The sequence below is a fragment of the Adiantum capillus-veneris genome, chromosome 4 (genome assembly GCF_014529385.1).
Source record: "Adiantum capillus-veneris isolate H3 chromosome 4, ASM1452938v2, whole genome shotgun sequence".
Classification (NCBI taxonomy): Eukaryota; Viridiplantae; Streptophyta; class Polypodiopsida; order Polypodiales; family Pteridaceae; genus Adiantum; species Adiantum capillus-veneris.
This window is the reverse complement of record NC_140934.1, coordinates 60,442,852-60,470,548: the sequence shown is the minus strand read 5'-3', so window position 1 is coordinate 60,470,548 and position 27,697 is coordinate 60,442,852.

Below are 27,697 nucleotides of genomic sequence, written 5' to 3'. Positions count from 1 at the left end.
GTTTCTAATGCTTGTACTTTGGTTTGATTCCATCATTGAATTGAAAATTACATGGTTTTATTTAATATAATTCAAATCTAATATGCTGTTATGCTTACTTGGCCGTTACTATATTTGAGCAATAATTGCTAAGGCACTTCAATGTTTATCTTTACTTGGAGCCGGTTCTGGTCTTTATAGGTTATGATACTACAGGAATTCGATCTGCTATAGTTTTGAGTAGCTGTAATTATGACTTCCAGTTGGGACTTGTGCTTATACTAATCTTCTGGATATTAATGGTCTCCCTTGCCTACCCATACAAATAAGCATTGTGAGTTTTGTTTCTGAGCTATGACTAACTAGTTTAATCATACATATCCCCCCCCCCCGGATGGGGTATAAGTACATGGTTGTAGGAATGTTGTCATATTGTGGTTTACCTAAAAACTCCAACTTTCTTTTGAACTGTTATGTTATTTTGGGTATAAGTATAAGTCTAAAATCAACAACACAATGTCTATAATTCCTTCTCCACTTGACATGTTAGGTGGTCTTTCCTTGTTTTGTTAACCATTGAACATGAGAAAAGCCCAATTTTGTATTATTCATTTTGACAAACTCATTGTAATTATTTTTTGGGACTAAATCAAGTTTCCAAATTGTAATATACTAAATATGAAAATAAGTCGAACCCACAGTAGACAGTAGAAGGTAATTTCAATGAGTTAGAACCTCCAAGACCGAGGTATAAAAGTCAATTTTTGTAGCCCTAAGTTTTTTTTTTTTGAAGTAATCATCTTTTGAGCTCAACTAAGCGTGCCGTGAGGCTTGTGTGGGAGAGTGAGTGGGGACTTCTACTCTCTACGCTTGCTATGAAAGCTACATTGCAAAGGCAACTCCACCACCACGTTAGCAATGATGAGAGCTACACTTGAACGCCAAGATTGCACGATTCCGATATCTTCGCAAAGAGTTCTCCCACAAGCTTCGAGGTGAGAGTTCTCTCTAACCATGCATCTATCTTGTCATTGCTATATGTATTTGTGTTCATGGCGAGTTGAACTACACATTAGGCCTAAACACGTTGAGAATCGATGACCTGTAATTTTTGGCCAATCTTCATACGTGTTTTCTACACCAAGTGTTTACATGTAGCAAGGTTGGTTAGAGACATTAGGCCAGTTTTGTCTAGGTGTGTAGAGGTCATCCCTTGAGTTTTGTGATGATTCAACAATCATGTAAGGTCTTGTTTTGAAGAGCGTAGCCGTCGTAGGTAAGATAGCGATTGTGCATACATAGTGAGCTTTGAGTTGATTTCCTTTGATAGTGATTTTTTTAGAAGGTTGAGTAGATGATTTCCACCCATGTATTTGTTTCCATGTGCCTAGGGGTCAAGCTCCATCCTTGGTTGACATCTTGTTTGTTGGCCTAGTTCTCACTTTGCTAGCAATTGTGAGCATCGTATCTCTATCCGACAACATTGGTGCCACCACCGAGGATGAGAGCCCTAGGTAGGTTATCTTAGACTAGTCCTACAAGGTGAGGGTTCCTTTGGTTTTCCAAAGTCTTGTTCTTTTACTCTAGGTAGGATCTGGGAGTAGGCCTCTTGAGATCTTAGAGGGGTTCTAGGGAGCGTGTGTCTCACGTGGGTCTTTCACAGTAGACAATTTTAGTTAGTTTGGTATGGTTGTGATTGTTGGTGTTTGAGTGATTGTGGTGGTGTAAAAGTTTCTACTAGTCCGTGTGTGGCAGTAAAGCGTTCTTCTATCCACATTCGTAAATCCCACATGATGAGTAGGAGTAGTTGTAGATAGGAAATGTGACTGTGATCTAGAGCTATCCATCATTGAATTATTTGCTTGTATGCTTGTTTGCATTTGTAATATCTAAAAAGTTAATTTTTAGGGATAATATGCAATAAACAAGCTTCAGTAGACATTTGTGCATGGATGCGTGATGCTCGGCACAAAAGAACACATATGTAAGAGATCTTGATGAGAAATCTATAATTTTTTATATGCAAACATCATACGTGTATGATCTCTTAGGATCTAGTAGGAGACCAAATTTGACAAAACAGATTGCACCAGAGTGTTCTCAAGGGGTGTTATATCCTAAGTACACCCTGGTACTAAGATTTTGACCAGCATTCGGTCCCCAAAAGACAAAAGTCGAGTGTGAAAATGGAGAAAATAGGAAACTTGTGATCGAGTGCATATTTTTTCATGGAGAATTTGTAAAAGTGCTTTGGAAGCAATGTTGAAGACTTGGGGATACCTGTGCAGGAGTTCTAGACAAAAACTCACAAGTAGACATCATACACGTATGATTTCTCAAGGGTAGATCTAGTAGTCAAACTGCACTTTTGACTTGACACCCATAGTCTGCATATTATATAGAGCACATACATCAACTTTCATTCCATTTGGGCATATGAAATGAGTATTGAGAAATATTTACTCTTTTCAAGAATTTTCTTGGTAAAAAGTGGTGACAAGGTGCAATTTTATATCCAAATTTTAGTATGAGCACTTATGCATGTTGTACACATCAAGGGGCACCTAGGATAGAATTTTAAATTCATTCTGACCACTTAAGCATCATACACATATGATGTCTGAGAGACTAGATTTTGGGTTAAAAGGTACATTTTTGTGAATCATTGTGCTTAAGAGCATCTATGGAGTAAATAGGCCAAGTCCCGTTAAATTTGAAGCAATTTAAGGCTAGTAGAGACCAAGAGATGGATTTGAGCAAAGTGAATGCTTGATTTGACCATAGCTAGCACAATAGGTGTTGAAATTACATTCTTCAAGTGGCAGTGAGTTTCTTTGTGGTGGAGAACCTCTAGAGTGAAATTCACTTGATTTTGACTAGATAAACATCATACGTGTATGATGTCTTAGGGGCATATTTAGTGACCAGATCTAACAACAGAGCTTACCAAGGTGTTAAACATCCCAAAGAAAGTCTAAGGACCAAGTTTCACCCAGTTTGGATCATTTTTTACCTAGTCAACCTCTTGGAGAAGTTGGCAGTGTGACCAAGGCCTACATAGGAGAGATTGACCTACTTACAGGGTTAGAACTTCAAAGTGAGCCTAGATTTGTACTAAAAACATCAAGGAGAGTGCTTGGTTCAAGTTTGAGTCAATTCTGAGAAATTAGACATGATACGCGTATGATGTCTATTGACCAGTTTTAGTACTCAGGTTGAGAATCTATTGCTCCAGGAGCCCTTCCTGTTATCCTAGAATTCCATTTGCCTTATTAGATCAGGGTTTGGAACATAGAAGGGTCTTGTCTTTATATACAATAATAAGTGAGGATTACTGATTTGACAAAGAATTGCAGAGTCAAAGTTTTGTACAGATAGCCAGAATAAAGGACCTTGCAAGTTGGTAATTAGTTGAAATTGCAAAGTACTCTACCAGTTTGAAAAGCGGCTTGGAAGCAAACCAAGACAAAGGAACAACTGCAAGCAAACTTCTAATGTAAGTAGTTTGGGTTGCTAGTTGTTTGTGTAAAGAATTTGATGAATTTGAGATCCTAAAAGTGTATTCAAAGAGAACAGACAGTTTCCAAAGATCAAGTTAGCTTAGTGTCGACAAAAGAGAGTGTAAACCATGCAAGGATAGATCCCTTAGCACCAATCATAGAAGAGGGCAATGATACTGACACCTCTTTCGAGGATCATATCAGTGGATGGCTAACCGACAACTTGGAGGTTTCTAGCAACAAGGGACCATGGGGGGTAGCACCTATCAAAAACCCTTAAGCATGCCAAAATACACTGCACTTTTTCTTAAGGGAACCAATGACCATGGGGCCTTGATGTATGCTGATGTTTGAGGACATCAATGCATTTGTATTGAAGAACAACCATCGAGAGGAATAGCAGTAATCATTGTAAGTGATGATGGTGATAGGCTTTGCGATGAGGAGAGAAGCTACTATCTCATTTTCAAAGCCCATAAAATTACAATCAATATGGAGACAACATAGCAAAAGGGAAGATAGTCACGGAGACTCGCAAAATACCTCCTAAACTCACTCTTTCTGGAGCTTGCTAAATTCATGACAAGAGAGTGGAGAGAATGGTGACGATTCATGAAGATATTGAGATTTACAAGCACGAGAAAGGAATAGTCACCTCTTACTATTGGTGCATGGAGCCCCATGTGAACGAGTTAAGAATGGACAAAGTCTTGTACTTGTTTTCATATGAGTCAATAACGGGAAACCATATTATTTTTGTCGGTAACTATGGACGTGAATACAAGACAATTCACGTAGACAATGTAGGGAGAGTAATAATGCCAGTGCTGATGGCACAAGCTTTGGTAGGGAAGCAAAAGCCCATAGAAACCCCAAGCAAGTATAAAAATCCCTTCTCAAATGATTACAACACCACAACACAATCAAATAAACAACCATTGCCTAACCCTCATAACTCACAAGCATCACCACTATCATTTCAAGCGTGGCTTGAACAGTTTTCAACACCATACTGAACACAAAAGGGGGTGGATATCAGGCCGTGTCAAGGCTAGAAGCACCATCAAACTACTACTCCACCGGCAATAACAAGATGAATGTAGAATGAGAATGTTAAATCCGATCAGGGCTGAAGTAGCACAACAAGAACAAGAAAAAAGAAGACAAGCAAAAGAACAAACACTTGGTAGACCAATCAAGAACTACGGATTAGGAGCACTCCTAGGGGAGGAACATGTACCATATCCTAGGCCAGAAAGGGCTCATAGAGGAGGAATAGAGGATCCTATGTTTAGAATGGTATACCACCGTAGGATCATACCTTCTCAAGTCTAAAAAGGGGTTAATAAGAAATATTCTAGAAATAGAGATCCAAGGGACCACGTGGCAACCATCTGCGTGTCATCAAGGCTAAGGAAGTAGTAGACTTTTCCACACAATTCATAGGATTCGGGCTAACTCTAGAGGAGGATTCCACCACTTGGTTTGACTTTGTTGAACATAGATTTTTGAATCAAAGGAGGAGGTATTTGATGACTTTGTCACTTAAGAGGAAACCTCAACATCGAATGCCAATAAGCACATCACTTATACCCTCCTCTTGCACAACATTAATTTTTCCCATGCATTGACCGAGTATGCATATAGCGCTGCACTACATGACCTGCATTAGCACTTCTTAATAACCTATGCACAACACATACCCTAGGGCAATACATCGTAGTCCGGGAGGACTCCGATTAGGAGGGGGGAGGCATTCTTAATGCGAACCTGACATACTAAAAAAAGTATTAAAAGGGCAATGTTTTCTATGTTTTTGGGTTTTGATTGCATATGATTGCAGATTTTTTTTGGTGAACCCAAGTATATATGCCCTTATCTAATGTGATTCTACAGAGATATGAGGACAAACGCCATAAATGAGCCTCTAGGTGTGTGTGTGTGTGTGTGTGTGTGTGTGTGTGTGTGTGTGTGTGTGTGTGTGTGTGTGTGTGTGTGTGTGTATGAAAATAACAAATTTTATAAAATCTTATGAACTACTATGCACAGCAGTTTATTGTGTTGTGTTTTATTTATTTTGATTTATTGGTATTTTTGGGTTAATTTAGCTTATTTTATTTTATTTTTGTTAATTTTTAAAAAAGAAACAAGTGAGATGGAGTTGGAATGACAAAAGAAAAATACAGTGGTGACCAGCAAGTCAAGTAAAACTTATGGTGAAGTCGGGGTGTAATCATGAAAAGGTTGTGGAAAGATTGATCTGGCCAGTTTTTGGACGAAATGACAAATTTTTCATAAATGGAGCAAATGGAGTCCAAATGAAGAAATTTTTGAGCCTAAAGTGCATCTTGCAATAGGATAGGAGCACATGCCAGATTTCATGGCAAGTGGCCCGATGACCCCCAATATAAGATATTTTGAGCCCACTTACTACCTCATTTCTACTATTCACATTTAGAGAGAGAGCTAGAGAGACCTAGAGCGCACGGACTTTGATGGCTTCTTACCATGCACACGGGACACAGACCGGCATCAATCATGAGAGGATCAATGGAAGCCATCAAGTTGCTAGTAAAGAAGAAAAGACTTTCCTTAAAAGATATAATTGCAGCAGCAGAGCCATTTACCATCCCAAATGAAACACTAAAGCCAACTAAAGCTTTGGATGGATGAAGCCACATTAGACACATAAGGTATAAGGCAGTATCAGGGCACATTTAGAAACCAACATGACAATACACTGGACGTGCCAATGATTCCAAGAGAGCTAAGTGAGTATGCCAGCAAAGACGACATCCTCAACCAAGATTGGTACACTAGCGAAGAAACCACATGGTTTGCCAAAATAATTCATACAGCATGTCAGGTTGTGAAATTTATCTTGAAATGACAAAGAGTGCTCGATTTGTATAGAATGCGCATGTCAGTGATGCTGAAACTTCCTGCTGAAACTCGATTCTGCACACACTTTTATACCTTGGAATCACTTCTCTGTAATAAAGGTGATGCGATTGACACATTCAATTGCGCGGCCTTTGATGAATGGCAGCTTGAGCAGAAAGAAACAGTGAAAGATAAAATTACATGTCTACGTGGCAATGTAAACAAGGTTGCTTGGTGGAGGAGTGTAATGGATGCATACCATGTAATGATGTCCGTTATGTTTGTGATCCACAATCTTGATCAAAGGGCGCCAAACTTGAGCAAAGTGTGGATGACATGGTGGTCAGTCCAACAGAGTCTTGAAAATCCTGAAGAGCTGAAAGAGTCTGTAGTAGAGAAGGAGTGGCGATTACCATTCTTTGGCAAACAACGGAAAATTTTGGCTAAGTATTTTCATGCGAGGTAGAAGAGCACTCATAGTCCACTCCATAGCGTGGCTTACATGCTCGATCCAGAGTATTGGAATTTAGATCTAATGTCCAATACAAAGGTGATAGGTGATTTTTATCACATGGTCAACACATTCTACTCCAACGTTCAGGACCGAATTGATTGCATCAAAGAAATGAGTGCATTTAGATTAAAAGAAGGTCCTTTTACGAATGATTTTGTACAGTTACAGTGGCAAAAGAGCAGCCTGCATGGAAGTGGTGGATGATGAATGGTGGAGAGCATTACTCTACCTTACGTTCCCTTGCAATGAAAGTACTCACACAATGTGTAGCAAATTCAAGTTTAGAGAGAAAGTGGAGTATATACAAGTATGTTCACGCACTTCAAGTTTAGAGAGAAAGTGGAGTATATACAAGTATGTTCACAGCACTATTCGCAATAGACTATTAGCAGATACAGCAGAGAAATTAGTGTATATGTATTGCAACAAAAAGATAATGAATCACATCAAAAGTGGTGGCTACGAAAAGGAAATGCCAACCTGGTTGTATGATTATCAAAACGAAGATGAAGAATATTTCAATGTTGGTGTATCTCAATGCACTGTAGACGAAATAGAAGAGACTTTCATAATAGATGTGGAGGTTGAATTACAAGGAGAACCACAACACTCAGACTTAGAACCAGATAACAACTCAATTGATTCAATATAGCTTGAGAGTAGAATGAGTAAATGTCAAAAACCATTGTAAAAGACCTTGTATTCAAATGTGTTTTGAGTAATTACAATGCATCATATTCTCGATAGTACATAGTTTGTCGCAATATTACATAGTTTGTCGATCTCAATTGTGTTGCCCTGAAGCAGCATCTTGCTCATCAAACAAATTTCTAATTGTGCTAGGGGTATCTGGGCGTGCTTGCTTGAATTTATATTCGTTTGCCATGCCAAACATAATATATATTCCTTGTGGAATATCTTGTGAATAGATTGCACATCGCCTACTGTTTTGCATCAAACGAATAAGACAAACTAAATGATAATAGTGACCACATGTCAATGTATAGTACCCACTCCATACATCAAAATTCTTGTAGCAAACTGGACATTGGGAAGATGAGGATGCATCTGAAGTAGATGAGGGGACCAACTCCAGATGCAACACAAGGTGGCTAATGTGTGTCCCTTGTACAGGTGTTGGATTCACTCGTTGTGTCAGGTTTTGAACGTCTTCACTTAAGCGGTGAATGATTTTCTCCATCCGGACTTGTGAGGGTAGCGGTGTCTGGGTGGCTATAGAAAGACGTGTTATTTCTGCATCTTTCTCTGCCAACTGTGTCGTGTAAATATCCTTCTCTCTCTTTAACTGTAGTTCGGCGCCTTCCACTATCAATGCCAGCTCATCTCGGGTGAAAGTGACACAACTCTCCCTTAAATAATGAGTGGAAACAGTTGTCTCCTTTGACAAGAAGTCTATTGGTCGCTGTTGCACAAAGTGAACATATAACATTTTTACAAAATATAGCGCACAATCTGCATTGTGCAGGGGATGGCCATAAACCTTCAAATAAATCCTCTCAGCATTATCTTTGATACCATCATGATTGCACTTCGAAACCTTCCACCTTCCTTTCTTGATCTCTGCGTCCTCACATGGCCATATTGTCTTGATCATGTCCTTTGTCACTTCTTTACTAATCTCTTTCCATTGCATATGGTTTGGATTTTTCCACTTTGAGAGTCGGCGAGCAGTACGCGTCGCTTGTGCCGACATGCCGTGTGCCAGAGACTTCATGCACTGAAATGCATTAACAGCCGCTTGTTGTTGATCATCAGGCAATGATTGGGTGCCAATATCTTATTCTTGATTGGCCATTTTCTCTTATAGCTGTAGTCAACAGATAGGCAAATATTCAATATCATTGGCAAAGATATATTCTCACTCATTGGGACAATGTGCGGAATCGACTAAATCAAACCACAACAAATATGACTAATTGAACCACAAGGCAAATTTAAAATACTGACACTTAAATGACAAATTTGAAATGACTAAAGATAATCGACTCAATTAGGTGAACGACCTAAAACCAGATAATACACTTCAATAAAAAAAAGAATACACTTGACAAGACACGTATATCATAGGAATGTTTAAATCAGATAAATTAATGGTGCAAGTTCAACAAGTGGACGTTGGGCAGGGTTAGGGTCTGTCTTTAAATGTTCTTTGAAAAATATCAACACGTCAAAAGCATTCCTTCTTTGGTCCCGCTCTTTTAACTTCATCCAACAATCTACTTTAATTCGAATAGCCCTCATAACATCTTCGTTCGAGTGGTGAAAAACTTCTTCTGGAAATAAATTTTTCTGGCTGCACTCCAAAAATCTGCCAGCATGTCGAATAGGTAGCCCAATGCATAAATGTCATTCGCTTTTGTGTATGTATCTGTGCACCGTGGATCATATAGTTTGCGAGCAATCCACGGTTGCTTAGCCATCTCAGCATTCCCTGCTCTCTGTGCATTCAAAACTGCTTCATCCGACTGTGCACTTGGAGACAGATAATTATTTGCTACGCGCTTAGCAGGTGTTCTCAGCATCATACCCCAATCAATGATACTGACGTGGGGTTTATTGGCGTGAGTAAAGTCCAACATTACGTTGAACGGGTGCAGGTCACTGTGCACTATACCGGTCGAGTGGGCAGCCGCAACGCTGTCGATTAAGACCATGATAAATTGCCGGTATCTGCTCAATCACGGCTTTGATCCGCACCGTGTTTATGTTGCTTACAGGGTTGTTTGCTACAGGCAATGACCTCCAGTCGTGTTGTAGCATGTGCATGTGTCGTCTGAACAATCCGTGAGCGAACGGTAAGCAACACATCATGTCGCCCACGGTACCCCCATTGTAGTATGGGAATATCGTGATCCAAGGAGCTTCTGTAGTGAACCCAATGCACCTTACAATGGAGGGGTGAAGCGTTTGCATTCCTTGCTCTGTCTGAAAGCTGTAAAATTTCACCTCACTCCCTCCCTTGTAACATTTTTCCACATATGTAATGTGGTCTAGAAAAAATGAGATTCCTTTGATGGTGTACAATGTGCACACACCAAAGGAGCCTGCTCCAATCCTCATACCTTCTACCAAGGCTTCATGAGGGATGCCGACAAGATGAGTGCACTTTGCATTCAAAGCATGATTGTGTCGGTGCCGCCGTTGGCATCAGATCGACCTCCCAAAGCTGCTTACGCATCTTGGGCCATCTTCAATCTCTTGGGTAAGGCTGCTTGGTCGTGCGCTTTCACACGCTTCATCTTTACCTTATGTTCTTCCCACAATTTATCCCAGAGCTCTAATTTTGACAGGTCGCAAGCAGGTGGGATATCTTCCTTAAAGTCTCTGTAACATACTTTCATATTGCCCAACATTGTCCTGACCTTGTGGTGGGGGTCAAATTCTTATATGCCAGCTGGATTCAACAACTCATATTGGCCTTCAAGTCGCAACCTGCACTCTGTGTTCTCCCATATAGCGCTAGTGATGTCTTTGATGTAGACATCGCTTTCACTAATCTGCTGTATACGATCAGCTGCACATGATGAGATTGCCAAAATACATTCTTTACGAATGACACGCATAATACATTTCTTTTGATCTGGCATCATATTTGCACTGGACAATACAAAAACAGCATATCAAATACAAATTCATGGTTGCAAATGACACTAACACTCTCACACTATCTCAGGTAAACTCTTAACCACCACTTGAAGACTTTAACAAATGTGCAAGGAAATATTGATAAAAATTGAATATAATCTTCACTTAAAATTGCAATCTATTACATCTAAAAACCAGTTCAAACAAGTGGTTTATAAGAACTTAATTCAGATCAAACAATACATGTTAATGGTCTTTAACATTTTAGCATATATTGAATTTTTAACTTACATTTTTCTCCGTGCGCACATACTAATTCAAACAAAGCACACACCGACTTAAAAACTTCAAAAAAATTTAAAACATTGGAAGTATACAAATTGAACTAGCAAATTGTGTTCACATACTTTTTTACATAGAATTTATGTAAATGTAGCAATCAAAAAGCGATAATAATTGATGCTCCTTAAAAAGATACAAAAGAATATTTAACATGCAAATTGTGTTCATTTAGATTTTTTGCAAAGAATTTATGTAAATGAAGCATTAAAAATAGTGATAATGCTTGAGAGTCCTTTAGAAAAATTAAAAATGAATATTAAACATGCAATTTGTGTGCAAATACTTTTTTACATGTAATTTATATAAATGGAACATTTAAAATAGCAATGATTGATGAATAAAGTATTCTATATAAATGGAACATTTAAAATAGCAATGATTGATGAATAAAGTATTCTTTTGAATATGATTAGCTAGTATATAATTTCAAATGGACAGTTAAAAACAACAAAATCAAACAATTCATACATTTTGTATATGAAATACTCTTCACAGCTGCGTTACCGACCAAGTATTTCATATACTTAATACTTAAAAAATTAATTGCACATGCACATACACATTATATGACGTTCCTACGGCTGGGTTAACGACATGAACGCCACATTTATACAAAAACATATGCTTCTAACAAACGATACTCTATTAGCCGCGTTACCGATCGAATGCCGCTTGAATTTAAGGAAACACAATGGACTACATACGAACATCATATAGCCGCATTACCAATCGATGCCCGTATGTTTTTTTGGAAAGGGGAAGGGAAGTTGACTTACCATAATGATACTAGATTCGCTGCGTTACCGACGTAGTACCCAAATAGTAAGTCAATACTTACCACAAGGACACCATCTTCCCCGCGTCACCGAGGTGATGCCCCCGTGATAAGCACTATTCCGTAGAACAACTTACACACACACTCCCATTGTTTGGTAAGGTACCTTATTAATACCGCGCACTACAACAAAAGGCACGCTACCACACAACGCATACACACACACAACACATACCCGGATCGTGTGGTCAGGTACTCTGCTGCTGTCGAACACTGCGACACAGAGCACACTCCCACACGACCCCCTCTCTCCTCTCTCCTCTCGATGTACCTACAAAGGTGGTCGCAAGCGCTCTCTCTCTCTCTCTCTCTCTCTCTCTCTCTCTCTCTCTCTCTCTCTCTCTCTCTCTCTCTCTCTCTCTCTCTCTCTCTCTCTCTCTCTCTCTCTCTCTCTCTCTCTCTCTCTCTCTCTCTCTCTCTCTCTCTCTCTCTCTGTGTGAAGATGAAAGCAAGACACTAATACACCCAGCGGGCCTGATCGGGCCCGCGTATATATAACACTGACAGCCGTCGGGCTTTTCAGTATTCCCGACGGGCCCGCAGGGAAAATGATGAATCCCGATAGGCCCGTCGGGGATACAAAAAAGCCCGGCAGGAATTTTGTGGGTTTGCAAGTCACCATTAACTGTTCTGTGTGATCATGTTTACTGTGATCATGTAAATGTATCAAAAAGACCTTGTGATCACACAAAATTTGATGTAATTACGTAAATGTTAAATCCCTGGTGAAAGTTGAGGAACTCCACCTCCTTCTCCAAGCTTGTGAGAAGTGAGAGCCTACACCAACACTCTTGGCTATGGAATGCAAATCCAACCAAGGGCCATGCTTCAATGCTTAAACTTTCCATCTTCTCCATCTTCATTACTATGCTATTTTCTATGCTAGCAAGAAGAGTGATGATAAGTGAGGAACTTTTTCTTTCTCCTATGTTTCTTCTTCCTCTTCCCTACCCTCATTCTCCGCTAGCTCTCTCCACCTTTGAAGGTGTTTGAGGCCTTGAGACTGAGACTTGGGATAGTTAATGCTTGTCCAGCTTCATTGCATCACCTAGGTCACAAAAAACACAAAGATTGCATTGTGCCAAGTCTCTCTTGATGGGAGAAACTATAATACAAATGCCTATTGGAGGGGGGATCGGCTCCGTATGAATCCGGTCTTCAACTATTTTCATGTTCTCTAACTTCTCTCTCTTGCAAAAGTATTGTTCATGCCAAATTAACTAAGTACCATGTTTATGTTGCTACCATCAATTAAGTTCACCCGCTATGATCACAAAAGTGCTTCACCTAATTTCTGCTACACTCAAAGTTCATAGGCCATTTCCATTACACACTTTCTTGAATAAGCAGGACTAGACAGCCTGCAGTAGTTGAATAGGCCTTTATTGTTGCTCAAAGAAAAGGTGGTAACAGCAATGTAGCCACTTCTCATGGTTCTTTTGCAAGTGATAAATCACATGTTTCTAATGCTTCTACTAGCAGCAATTCGTGAGAATTTTGGTTGTAAGGGTAAAAAGAAGATGTGTTTCCATTATTGTAAAGCTAATGATCACTTGATCAAGCAGTGTCCTAAGTTGAAGGCCAAAGAGGCTAAGAAGAAAGAGACTGCTTCCACTGCAAATGTTGGTTCCACTACAAATGCAACTATGGTTGAGTCTTATGTGAAAGGCAACTATGATGCTGGTGTTGATGCAGAATGGGCTTTTAGTGCAAAGTGCACTTATGATCCTAATGTCCATGATGCATGTTTGTCAGTTGTTGCAGATGCTCAAGTGTGGTACTTTGATAGTGGTGCTACAAAGCACATTACCTCTCATCGTGACTTGTTTACCTCTCAAGGATGTCCCTCATGGGAATTCAGTCACTTGTGCCAACAATGCCTCTTATCTGGTCAAGGAAGTTGGGCAGACTGTGCTTACTGCTGCAAATGGTAGATGTTTCACACTTGTTGATGCATTGTATGTGCGTGGGATCAAGAAGAATCTTTTGTCTATATCTGCACTTGCTAGACTTGGACTTGTAGTCAAATTTGTGGATGACAGATATACAATACATTATCTCAATTTTGATGATGAAATTGTTGCATCTAGAATTTAATGTCGTGGGTTGTATAAGCTCATTTTGTATGACAAGTGTGGGCAGAATTTTGAAATGCAGTTGTGGATTCTAAGGCTATTTCTGATGCAAAACTTTGGCATGCACGATTTGGGCATCTATTTTTTACCAGTTTGTTGCGTTTGCAAAAATCTGATATGGTTGCTTCTTTGTCGCCTCTTGAAGCACCTGTCAAACATATTTGTGAAGGCTATATTTTGGGTAAGATGCGACATTCAAAATTTCCAAAGGTTGGTTCAGTTAGGCCACATGCAGGATGCAGCTTGTGCATAGTGATGTTTGTGGGCCCATGCAAACTCCGTCCTTAGAAAATTACCTTTACTTTGTGACTTTCATTGATGATTAGTCTAGGCATGCATGGGTATATCCGCTAAAGCAAAGTTCAAAGTGTTTATATGCTTCAAATTTTTTTTGGCTATGGCTAAAAATATCTCGAAATGTACTATGGGCACCCTCCGTTTGGATCGAGGGGGGGAGTATATGTCTCATGAGTTTAATGCATTTTTGGCTAGTCATGGGATGAAACACCAATGTAGAGTGCCTTATATGCCTCATCAAAATGGTGTTGTTGAGACGAAAAATAAATCACAAAAATGGCATGATGTATGGTCAAGAGTCAAGCTTTACCTTATTTGTTTTGGCTTGAGGCCATCATGTGTGCCACTCATGTATTGAACAGATGTCCTACAAAAGCTTTGCAGTCTATGACTCCATATGAAGCATGGCATGATAGAAAGGCTTCTATTGAGCACATGTATGTTTTTGGTTGTTTGGCATATGCTTTGGTGCCACAAACGTAGTACTGGAAATTGGATGATAAGGCTGTCAAATGTATTTTTGTTGGTTATAGTGCTAAAATCAAAGCTTATAGGTTGTATGATCTACAAACAAAGCGTATCTTTTTCTCACAAGATATTGTGTTTGTGGAAGATTTAGTTCAGCCCTTGATGTCATGTACTAGAGATAGTAATCTAAGCTCACATGACATTCAAGACACTTTGTTGCATCTTTTCAATGGTGGAAGTTCGAATGTAAATTCCAATGAGGCAAATGTACAGCCTATGGGGGTTTTTGAAAATGTTACAGATCAGCCTATTACTGATGCGGATGTACATGATGTACTTGATGAGGAAAGGGCTGAGAATGAGAACGCTAGAGGTATGTGCCTAAATGGCTGGTGCATACTTTGCGTGACTGTAAATTGGATGCACCTTTGTCTAGTCATACTCGTTCAGGTTCTCACCATGCATCATATTGTTATGCTTTGGTTGTGACTAGCTTACATGATGTTGAGGAACCTCTGTCTTTTGATGAAGCACATAATTCAAAAAATTGGATGGCTGCCATGCAATCAGAATATGATGCACTTATAAAAAATGGCACATAGACTTTATGTGATTTGCCTCTTGACAAAAAGTCCATTGGTACGAAGTGGTTTACAAGTTGAAAACGCAAGCTAGATTGGTGAGATTGATTGCTATAAGACTCAACTTGTTGCAAAAGGTTATGGACAGTAGAAAGGCATAGATTATGAAGAGACTTTTTCTCCCACTTGTCCTATGACTATGTGAGTTTTCTATGTGCAATGGTAGCTCATTTTGGTTAAGATGTACATTAGTCATACATGGTTACTGCTTTCTTGAATGGTGACATATTTGAGGAAGTTTATGTACTACAGCCTTGTGGTTTTGTCAACAAACGACGGGAGGATAAAGTGTGCAAATGTAAGAAACCTTTGTATGGGTTGAAGCAATCTCCTCATGCTTGGTATGAGAAGGCTAACACTCATTTGGTCAAACGAGGCTTTTGTAACAGTCCAATCAAACGCACATTGTATGTAAAGCTTGAGGGTGATGTACGTCTCATTGTGGTTCTCTATCTAGATGATTTGTTGATCATGGGATCAAATGTGAGATCCCCAACCTGCCAATACCAAGATCGGGATGGGATCCTTGACAGGTCTCTAGGTCTGATAAAAATCAGAGTCTCTAAACAAGAAAATCCCAAGGAATAGACCTTTATCATTAACAATGGCTTGGGTCTATAGCCTTAGAAGAAGACCTAGTCCTGTCTTGCAGCAAAAACGGGACAACGTATTAAAAGTCCAAAAAACTATTTCGGCCCTATAACTTCCACAAATTGGGCTAAGGTATCCTCAAACAACGCTTTTTTCCCCCTAACATATGTGAGGGCACAGCCGGTGGTAGATTCCTCTTTCAAGTGAAGAAGTTTTCTAAACGTTTTAGTGCGCAGGGATGGATAGTTACCTGACTAATCAGGTCCACCCGTCCATGATTAACAACCTTATTCAATCCCCACTTACCACCCCGCACTCACACATGATTCTTTTGTTATTTAATTACTACCACGTTCTTATCACAATTAAAATAATGATTCTTTTTATCTTTCATAATAACAGGATTTTATTAAAACAGCCCTTGAAAATAGTATTGAAAACATTCTTTTAGCAAAGAAACATCTTTAAACTTAAGACAGGGTAGTGTCAATCAAAACATTGTCCATAATAACCATGACCAGTACTCTTCTTGTCTCAAGGCCACCTAAGGGTGAAAAAATGGCACCCATTCCTTATTCATAATCCGGAGTGGATAAACCCCCACCCAAGGTTCCGGGTGCCCATACACCAAACCAGTTGCCCATACAACCGGGCGGATCCCCTAGGATTAAAAAAACGGTATCCTAACTTATGTAGAAATCAAGACATGACACAGAGTATAAACTCATTGTTCATGGGGGTAACCGACTTATCCGTGGCTAGAAAGCCATCATTATCATCAATTTATACCAAGGAGTTGGAGGTGTCTTGAGACAAGCTGTCTTAAGGATGATCAATCATATCTTTCCTAATTCAACCAATTTTAACCCAAACAATTCTTTCCTACATTATGAACAATGCACGTTAGAAGTTACCCTCCGTTTTTTACCAACTACTATTCCTTTTCTGATTCTTACTCACTCCTTACGTATGCAATGTTAACTTATAAAAGAACTTAAGATATTTAAAGACTTATTTGAATAATTGAAAACCCACCTGGGATTGATCGGCCATCTGCTGCTGCGCTGGCACCTAAAGACTCTCTTTCATAGGCCTACTACTAGGCCCGGCTTCGTCGTCGTGCGATGCTCTAGTTCATTTTAGAGCTACGTCCTCATCATCAGATGTAGGATTTTCTCGGGTTCTTTTAGGTGCCATAACTTCTTATCCATTTAATTAACCAGCTAGAGCTTGATCTCTAGTGATTTCTGCGTAGCGGTCTCTCTAGATGAGAGAGAGTGTGCCAAGGCTCCGAGTCTGTCTGAAATTATGAAGCAAGGGTCATATTTATAGGTCTTTGGGTACTCATAGGCTGGAAAATGGCAGTAACTTGCATCCCAAGCAAACTACAGCTCCAAAAACGTCCCCTGCTGCTAAATCTAGTCCCGAGCAGGTTCCCCACAGCTCCACACAATCCCCCTAGCTTCCAGAATTGATTTTTACTAATTTCACTTATTTTTAATGATGAAAATTGGAAATATCAGTAATTTCTAGAACCTTAAGATAAGAAAGTCTTTATTAATAATAATTACTGAAACCATCCAATTTTACGTAACTAATTAAATTCATAGTGTAACATTTCAGAGCCTGTAACTTTTCCAGATTTTATCGGAATTCTATTCTTAAAATTTCTAGCCCGAGGTTTGTTGTGCTTAGGATTCCAAAAATATCAATATTTGCCACGGTCGGACAATTCTCCATTGCTTTTTCAATAATCATATCAGTTTGATTAAGCTTTATACAAAATTTAAGGTTTCAGAAACTGCAAACCTTACATCAAATGAGAGACAGATTGTTGAATTTAAGGCTGATTTAAATGCTACTTTCAAGATGAAAGATTTGGGACTGTTGCATCATTACTTGGGTATACAATTTAAGCAATGTGATGGTGGTATTTCCATGTGTCAAAAAAGTTACATAGAGACATTGCTATGTAAGTTTGGACTTGAGGATTGCAACCCTATTGCCAATCCCATGGAAAAAGGTTTGAAATTGAGTCTTCATGCTGGTGATCTTGCCAATCTCACTCTTTACCAAATTGTTGTTGGCTGCCTCATTTATGTATGCAACTCGAGGCCGGATATTCAGTTTCTAGTCTCATAGGTCAACAGATTCATGCATAGCCCACAATCTAAGCATTGACACGCTGGCAAGATGATTTTTTTCTACTTGAGTGGAAATTTACGTCTTGGCTTGCTTTATCCCAAGGGGGGATCACTGTGCCGCCAGATTTACATGCTTTTTCGGACTCAGATTGGGCTAGTTGTTTTCACATGCGAGTGTCCACAAGTGGATTTTGTTTCATGCTCGGTAGTTCATGTATCTCATGGTTAAGCAAAAAGAAACCTACTATGACCACTTCCAGTTGTGAGGCTGAGTACATGACAGTCCTCACAGCTACGATTGAGTGTGTGTGGCTCAAACACCGTATGGCTGATTTGGGTGTTGGACAGGACACTGCCGACACTATCTACACTGACATTCAAAGCGCATTGGCAGTTACGAGGGATGATAGTATTTCTTGGAGGTTGTAGCTTACACCTCATAGTGGACCACATCTCTTCTTCATACATGCTTTTATATCATTTGTGTATACGTATGTGCAGCACGTGCATCACACAAAGTGGCAGGATCATCAATTTTGTGCTTGCCTTGCTTCTTCTTCCCCACTGGTACTATGGTCTTTGTCATGGATTTCACATATAACTACACCTTTGCTCCACAATATGAGATCAAGTTCAAATATTACTTCTTTGAGTGGGTACATATGATAATGGTTGGATAAATTATATATTTGCATTGCATTTCTAGTTGTATGATTGAAAAGAGGTGTTTCATGAATTCTAACTTTCTTAAATGCTCTTGTAGGTGGCAATCCTTGTACATATATCTTATCGTCATATAGAGGTGGCAACTGATGGGATGGATAACTCTAAGGAATTGTAAATAAGTAATCATATAGGAGTACCATTATATATTAGTGATGATCTCTCACCCCGTGTGAAGTTTGTACAACACTATTTCTAGTAGCATGATCTTTTCCTTTGTGAGCATGACATCTCATACTCTTATCACTATATTTGGTTTGATGATTGTGGTGCACAATTCAAAAGCACATGTCAGCTATTTTGGTTGTAAAATTGAAAACATAGCAGTGGTATACCTTGTATTTGAAGCTTCTTTGAGTCAAAGCATGGGAAGAAAGAGCACGATGGTGCAGGCGCTTGTGTGAAGCTCACTCTTCATCAATATCAACTTTGATGAGACAGTGACCTATTTAGAGATGCTAGATAGGTTGTGGAATGGTGCTTGCAATAGGTGGCATGTGACTCATTTGCAATCAATAGATTATCAATGAGGAGGGCCTTTGGGTGTGTGCATATCCAAGATATTGATCTCACGAGCCGAGATTAAGAAATTATAGAAGGCACACCAATTGCACAACATTTGGAGCACCACAGCTAAGGTCCCAACATCCTTATTAGGCACCACTCATGCTTTTTTTATGTTTGCATACATGGATGTTAGCAACAAACTAACACGGACACCACGGCTACCATTTTTTGGAGCTCTCATTGTAAAAATACTTATTATTTTGATAAATTGGGAATATTGTAACTCCTATTTTTTGGATAAACCTTGTAATTGATGAGCCGGGGCTACAAGCTTCCAGATTGTAGCAACCCGTCATTGCCTATCTTTAGTTAGAGCTCCCAGATAATTAGTTTTGACCACCAAAAACCTTGGCTAAGGTATAAAAGCCAATTTTTGTAAGTTATTATGAAGTTTTGGATAATGAAATACACATCATGAGATAACGGCACTCACTTCTCTCCTTCTTGCGCTTCCTACTCCCTCCTCGGTTGTCACATTGCAGTCGCGTTTGTTGCATTGCAACCGCAGGTAAGAGCTCTACGCATTGACGTAAACACATCACAGTATTTCGTACCTTTTGACGTCGCCGACCTGCGGCCTAATTTCATCATAAGTAGGAATTTACACTTCAAAATAAAAAACTAAGCATAGGCAAGGTATAGGGGCAACATTGCTAAGCATTTAGATGCAATCTGGGTCTAAAACGACTAGGTCAAAAATCCACTGCTGTTAATAATCTTGATTTTGGCATTTGACCTAAAGTGGGATTTGAGACCGTAAGCATGTGTGCTTAGGTATTATAAACATGTCCTAGAAGTTTTGTTACGTTTGGATGTCATAATTTGATGCTGTAACGGATGTGATTTGTTTGCCGATGAGCGATTGGCTTTTGCTGATTTCAGTCACTTGAGTGTAGCTTGACTTAGATGCAAGTTGTTAGTTGTTTTTCGAGAGATTGACAACCTCTTGTAGCCTCTATGCACTAGTCGAGTCAGCTTCGTCCCATGGATTGACAAATTAATCGTGGTTCTCGCTAAAACTGCAATAAACTAGGATAGTGAGGTTAGACACGCGTCCCACATTTGGCACCACTGTCGGGGATCAAAGAGACCTAAACTAGGAAAAAACATGAGCGGCTTGTGAAGTTAACCTTTAACTTCCTCTAGGATCTCATAGAGTAAAAACTTTCTTTTTAGAAACCGCATAGCTTAAGATTGTCGTCTTTTGCTGTGTAGAGGTAGCTTGGAAGTAATCGTACTTGTCAAGTGCCTTTAGGATTGAAGGATTTCATATCAGATTAGGATTTTGAGAATGATTGATAGATGAGATAAGTCTTAAGTTCAATGCTCAGGAAACCTTAGAAAACAAGAAAACGAGTGTTTGTGGACACTTTCCACAACCCCATTGCATGAGAATCTAGGAGTAGGGTAAGTAGGATCCGAGGTGGATTTCAGAACATTGCTCTCTCTCTAAAAGAATCATTGTGAGTTGTTATTGGAAGTTGCATAATTTCAAGTCTACGACTAGAAATAGCACAAAAAGACTCCAAACCACTCAATCTGACTGGAGAGTAAGCTCAAAAGTTGTCTGAACCAGTGGGTAAAGCTCAAGGACACTTTGAGATAAAAATTTCAAGAGTTGGCCAAAACTCAAATTATTTACTTTTTCTTGACATTTTAGGCCAAATTAAGTTTTGACTTGATTCATAGGCTTAAAACAACTCATGAAAGGACTGTCCTTGAAAAAAGTGCAAAAATTGGTTCATTTCAAGCCTGAAGCTAATAATCATGATTATTAATTTTCAGTTCAGATTTGACCAAGGTTCATACCATTGACTCATTGCATGTGTACAAACAACTTTTGTAAAGGCACAAAAGATTTGGATCACCAAACTGGCAAAAAACTGGGTAAAAACTAAAGTTTGTATTGACTTTCTGAAACTTGAGTGTAAATTGGGAAAAACTTTGTCCAAACTTGATGAAACTTGATTCATAGGCTTATACTGATGTGAAAACTTGTGTACATGCTCAGTTGATCAAAAATTATGCAAAAAGTTGCCAGTTGTAAATAATCGTGATTATTTACATCTGCCCCATTTTTCAACTTTTTGTTACCATATACATGTGGTAGTGATGTGTGTGAACACACTAGGACCGTCGGGGCATTTTTTCCCTCTTTAGGAGGTTTCTTCCCTCGAGCATTCTATATACGCCCATCACTCTAGGTCTATCTATCTTTCCATTGCACACTAAGTAACACACTCTCTGTTGTGTGCCTTGAGCTTCCTTCGTCTTCTCCAAGGTGTGTGCGTTTCTTTGCAACCCTAATTCCAACAATTGGTATCAGAGCACGTTACATCCCCCCGGGCTTAGTCGTCAACTGCTCCAGCACACGCCTGCTCACTTTCTCCGATTACAGTGAGGTTTGGCGAGCATTCACAGGTTTGCTCAGATTTCTGATTCAGGCTCATTTCGGCCTTCGTTTCCACTATAGGCAGGCCTACACAGGCAATTTTTTCATTTTGTGCAAAATTTCTATCAATGCCAATTTCTACATAACATGTGCCTTACAGTATTCTACGGTTTGTGCTATATAGCACGTGTTGTTCCTGCTCCGATTCTCCTATTTTTGGGCAGTTTTCACATCAAGTGCAGCATTTACCATGGCTGACAACAACACAGATGTCTTCAAGATGTTTGTTGTTGAGGACAGGTTGGATGGGGACAATTACCCTATTTGGGCTTATATGATGCAACACGTTCTTGTGTCAAAGGGCGTCTGGAATATTGTGCAGGGCATTGATGTACGTCCTGGTTCTGAGGATGTAGGCGATGTTGAGGATGTTGTAGGTCTTGTTGCAAGGATTGCTACTATTAGAGTTGTTTTGCCTATGGCAAAACAAGCTCATTTGGATGTAAAGGATGTGTAGGCTCATGCATTGATTGCATTGTCTGTGAAGTGCACCATTGTTCCTCACATCCGTTCAGCAAAATCTGCAAAATAGGCTTGGGATATTTTGGCTGGTGAGGCTAAAATTGCTTTGCTACGTAAAGAGCTGGAGTCGAATATTATGCATGAGGAAGATGATATGGACACTTTCCTTGCTAGTGTCAAGGACATCAATGAGCAACTTGTTTTTGCAGGTGAAGTCATTTCAGATAGTTCCCTTGTGCAGACTGTTCTTGATGCCTTACCAGATTTTTACCAGACTTTTGCTAGTACTTGGAGACTTATGACCCAAGGAAATCCAGAAGTTGTCAAGTTTGATGCATTATGCACATTGTTGTTGCAAGAGTCACTTTCCAAAAAAATAGGACTAGACAGTGTGCAGTTGAACAGCTTTTATTGCTTCTCAAAGAAAGGGTGGTTACAACAATGCAGCCACTTCTTACGGTTCTGCTGCGAGTGGCAAAACTTTTGTTCCTAATGCTTCTGCCGGCAGTAATTTGTCTAGAAATTATGGTGATAAGGGCAAAAAGAAAATGGGTTACCATTATTGTCAAGCTAATGATCATTTGATCAAGTCATGTCCTAAGTTGAAGGCCAAAGAGGCTAGGAAGAAAGAGGGTGGTTCCAGTGCAAATGCTGGTTCCACTACAAATGCAGCCATTGTTGAGTCTTCTATGAAAGGAGACTGTGTTGCTGATGTTGATACAGAATAGGCTTTTAGCACAAAGTGCACTTACAATCATGTTGTCCATGATGCATGCTTGTCAGTTTGCTGTAGATTCACATGTATGGTATTTTGATAGTGGTGCTACAAAGCTTTTGCTAGTACTTGGAGACTTATGACCCAAGGAAATCCGAAAGTTGTCAAGTTTGATGCATTATGCACATTTTTGTTGCAAGAGTCACTTTCCAAAAAAACAGGACTAGACAGTGTGCAGTTGACCAGCTTTTATTGGTTCTCAAATAAAGGGTGGTTACAACAATGCAACCACTTCTTATGGTTCTGCTGCGAGTGGAAAAACTTTTGTTCCTAATGCTTCTACTGGCAGCAATTCGTTTGGAAATTATGGTGATAAGGGCAAAAAGAAAATGGGTTACCATTATTGTCAAGCTAATGATCATTTGATCAAGTCATGTCCTAAGTTGAAGGCCAAAGAGGCTAGGAAGAAAGAGGGTGGTTCCACTGCAAATGCTGGTTCCACTACAAATGTAGCCATTGTTGAGTCTTCTATGAAAGGAGACTGTGTTGCTGATGTTGATGCAGAATAGGCTTTTAGCACAGAGTGCACTTACAATCATGTTGTCCATGATGCATGCTTGTCAGTTTGCTGTAGATTCACATGTATGGTATTTTGACAGTGGTGCTACAAAGCACATTACCTCACATCGTAAATTGTTCACCTCTCTCGAGTATGTCCCTCATGGGAATTCAGTCACTTGTGCCAACAATGCCTCTTATCCGGTCCAGGGAGTTGGAAAGATTATGTTCACTGCTGCAAATGGTAGTTCCTTTACACTTGTTGATGCACTTTATGTACCTGGGATCAAGAAGAATCTCTTGTCTGTATCCGCACTTGCTAGACTTGGACTGTAGTCAAATTTGTGGATGAGAGATGTACGGTTCATGATCTCAATTTTGGTGATGAAATTGTTGCATCTGGCCTTTTGTGTTGTGGGCTGTATAAGCTCACTTTATATGACAAGTGTGGTTGCAGATTCAAGGGCTATTTCAGATGCAAAACTTTGGCATGCACGTTTTGGTCATTTGAATTTTGCCAGTTTGCTGCGTTGGCAGAAATCTGATATGGTTGCTTTTTTGCCACCTCTTGAAGCCCCTGTCAAACATGTTTGTGAAGGCTGTATTTTGGGTAAGATGCAGCGTTCTAATTTTCCAAAGGATGGTTCAGTTCGGGCCACATGCAAGATGCATCTTGTGCATAGTGATGTTTGTGGGCCCATGCAATATCCTTCCTTCATGACTTTCATTGATGATTACTCCAGGCATGCATGGATATTTCCGCTTAAAGCGAAGTCTGAAGTTTTTATGTGCTTCAAACAATTTTCGACTATGGCTGAAAATGTCTCGAAATGTACTATGGGCACCCTCCGTTCCGATCGAGGGGGGGAGTATATGTCTCATGAATTCAATGCATTTTTGGCTAGTCGTGGGATAAAACACCAATGTACAGTGCCTTATACACCTCAGCAAAATGGTGTTGCTGAGCGAAAAAACAGGTCACTTACGGAAATGGCATGATGTATGGTCAAAAGTCAAGCTTTGCCGCATTCTTTTTGGCTTGAGGCCATCATGTGCGCCACATATGTACTAAACAGGTGTCCTATGAAAGCTTTGCAGTCTATTGCTCCATATGAAGCCTGGCATGATAGAAAGCCTTCTATTGAGCACATGCGTGTTTTTGGCTGTTTGGCATATGCTTTGGTGCCACAAACACAGTGCAAAAATTTGGATGATAAGGCTGTCAAATGTTTTTTTTTTGTAATAGTGCTGAAAGCAAAGGTTACACGTTGTATCATCTGCAAACATAACGTATTCTGGTTTCACAGGATGTAGTATTTGTGGAAAATTCTGTTCAGCCCTTGATGTCATGTACGAGAGACAGTAATGTTAGCTCACAAGACATTTATGACACTTTGTTGCCTCTTTTCAGTGGTAGAAATACAAATGTAAGTTCCAATGAGGCAAATGTACAGCCTGTGGGGGTTTCTGAACAGATCAGCCTATTATTGATGCACATATACATGATGTACTTGATGAGGAAAGGGCTGAAAATGAGCAGGCTAGAGGTATGCCAAAATGGATGGTGCACACTCTGCGTGACAGTAAATTGGATGCACCTTTGTCTAGTTGTACTCGTTCAAGCTCTCGCCATGCATCTTATGCATCAGATTGTTATGATTTGGCTGTGTCTAGCTTACATGATGTTGAGGAGCCTTTGTCTTTCGATGAAGCACAGAATTCAAAAAATTGGATATCTGCCATGCAATCAGAATATGATGCACTTATAGAAAATGACACATGGACTGTATGTGATTTGCCTCCTGGCAAAAAGGCCATTGGTACGAAGTAGTTTTACAAGTTGAAACACAAGCCGGATGGTGAGATCGATCGCCATAAGGCTCGACTTGTTGCAAAGGGTTATGCACAGCAAAAAGGCATAGATTATGAAGAGACTTTTTCTCCCACTTGTCGTATGACTACTGTGCATTTTCTATGTGCATTGGCAGCTCATTTTGGTTGCGATGTACATCAATGAAACATTGTTACTACTTTCTTGAACGGCGACATATTTGAGGAAGTTTATGTAATGCAGCCTCGCGGTTTTGTCATAAAAGGACAAGAGGACAAAGTGTGCAGATGCAAGAAGGCTTTGTATGGATTGAAGCAATCTCCTCGTGCTTGGTATGAGAAAGCTGACACTCATTGATCAAACAAAGCTTTTGTAACAGTCCAACAGAAAGCACATTGTATGTAAAGCGTGAGGGTGATGTACTTATCATTGTGTTTCTTTATGTAGATGATTTGTTGATCACTGGACCAAATGAGAGACATATTGCTGAATTTAAGGCTGATTTGAATGCTACTTTCAAGATGAAAGATTTGGGGTTGTTGCATCATTATTTGGGCATACAGTTTAATTAGTGTGATGGTGGTATTGCCTTATGTCAGAAAAGTTACGTAGAGACATTGCTATGTAAGTTTGGACTTGAGGATTGCAAACCTATTGCCACTCCCATGGAAACAGGTTTGAAGTTGAGTCTAAATGATGCTAGCGATCCTGCTGATGTCACTCTTTACCAAACTACTATTGGTTGCCTCATTTATGTATGCAACATGAGGCCGAATATTCAATTTGCAGTCTCACAGGCCAGCATATTTATACATAGCCCAAGGTCTAAGCATTGGCAGGCTGTGAAGAAGATTTTCCGCTACCTTTACATCTTGGCTTGTTTTATCCCAAGGGGGGATCATTGCCACCAAACTCACATGCTTTTCCGGACTCAGATTGGGCTGGTTGTTTTGACACACGAGTGTCCACAAGTGGTTTTTGTTTCATGCTTGGCAGTTCATGTATAACATGATTGAGCAAGAAGCAACCTATTGTGGCCACTTCGTGTTGTGAGGCTGAGTACAGGGCAGTCTTCATAGCTACGGTTGAGTGTATAAGGCTCAGACGCCTTATGGATGATTTGGGTGTTGGATAGGACACTACCAACACTATCTACACTGACATTCTAAGCGCATTGGCAGTTGCGAGAAACCCAATTTTTCATGCTCGCACAAAGCACATTGAGGTGCATTACCACTATGTCAGGGAGAGGCTCTCAGCAGGAGAGATCAACTTGGCTTATGTGCCAACGCAGGACAACCTTGCAGATATTTTCACAAAGGCATTGTCTCCTGAGAATCTTGAAACTTTCCACAAAGCTTTGGGCTTACTCTCCTTTGTGGACTGATCATGTCCTCAGGGCATGGCACTTCCCTTTACTCATGTGCCATCTCTCGTTCACCGCATCACTCCAGGGGGGATTTGTTACCATATACATGTGGTAGTGATGTGTGTGAACACACTAGGACCGTCGGGGCATTTTTTCCCTCTTTAGGAGGCTCTTTCCCCCGAGCATTGTATATACGCCCATCACTCTAGGGCTATCTATCTTTCCATTGCACACTAAGTAACACACTCTCTATTGTGTGCCTTGAGCTTCCTTCGTCTTCTCCAAGCTGTATGCGTTTCTCTGCAACCCTAATTCCAACACTTTTTTTACCAAGTCAGCATACTACTAGTTTTACCATGTTGTAATAAGCCCGCAAACCAAATTTGGTAAGATTTGGATAATTGGATTGAAAATTGTGACCAAATTTTAAAAGTTAGTTTGCGGACAAAAAATTGATAACCATTTGACCAAAACTTGTCCAAACTTGATGAAACTTGGCTAGAGGCCTTAAGTTGACGTGCTTAACAAATCTGTACAAAGGTTGGGATAAAAACTTGCAAAAAAATAGCCAAAGTAAATAATCGTGATTATCTACATCTGCTCCAAAAATTGACAATTTTGCAAATTTGAGTATACCACAAGGTCAAGCATATCAAGTAGACTACACAATTTAATTTTGGTGAAATTTGGATCACAAAAGTGAGACTTAAACCAGATTCTTGAAATCAGAGTCTGCGGACACGAAACAGCTGATAAAGTTGAGCAGATTTTGTCCAAACTTGTTGAAACTTGTCCAAGGACCTTAACAGGTTGTATACTTGGAAAACCAAGCCAAAAAATTGTAAAAAACTGGCAAAAGTAAATAATCACGATTATTTACTACTACTACATAGAGCCACCATTTTTTACTTTTGAACTTGTATAGTGTTATGCTAGCATAATACAAAGCCACGGGAAATTTTAGGCTCAATCGGATCCAAATTGATACATGTTCACTCAGTTTCCAGGTTGCAGATCAATCTTTTGATTTTTGCCAAAGTTGAGTTCGAAAATTACAATGGTTGACTCAATTAGCTCGATTTGTA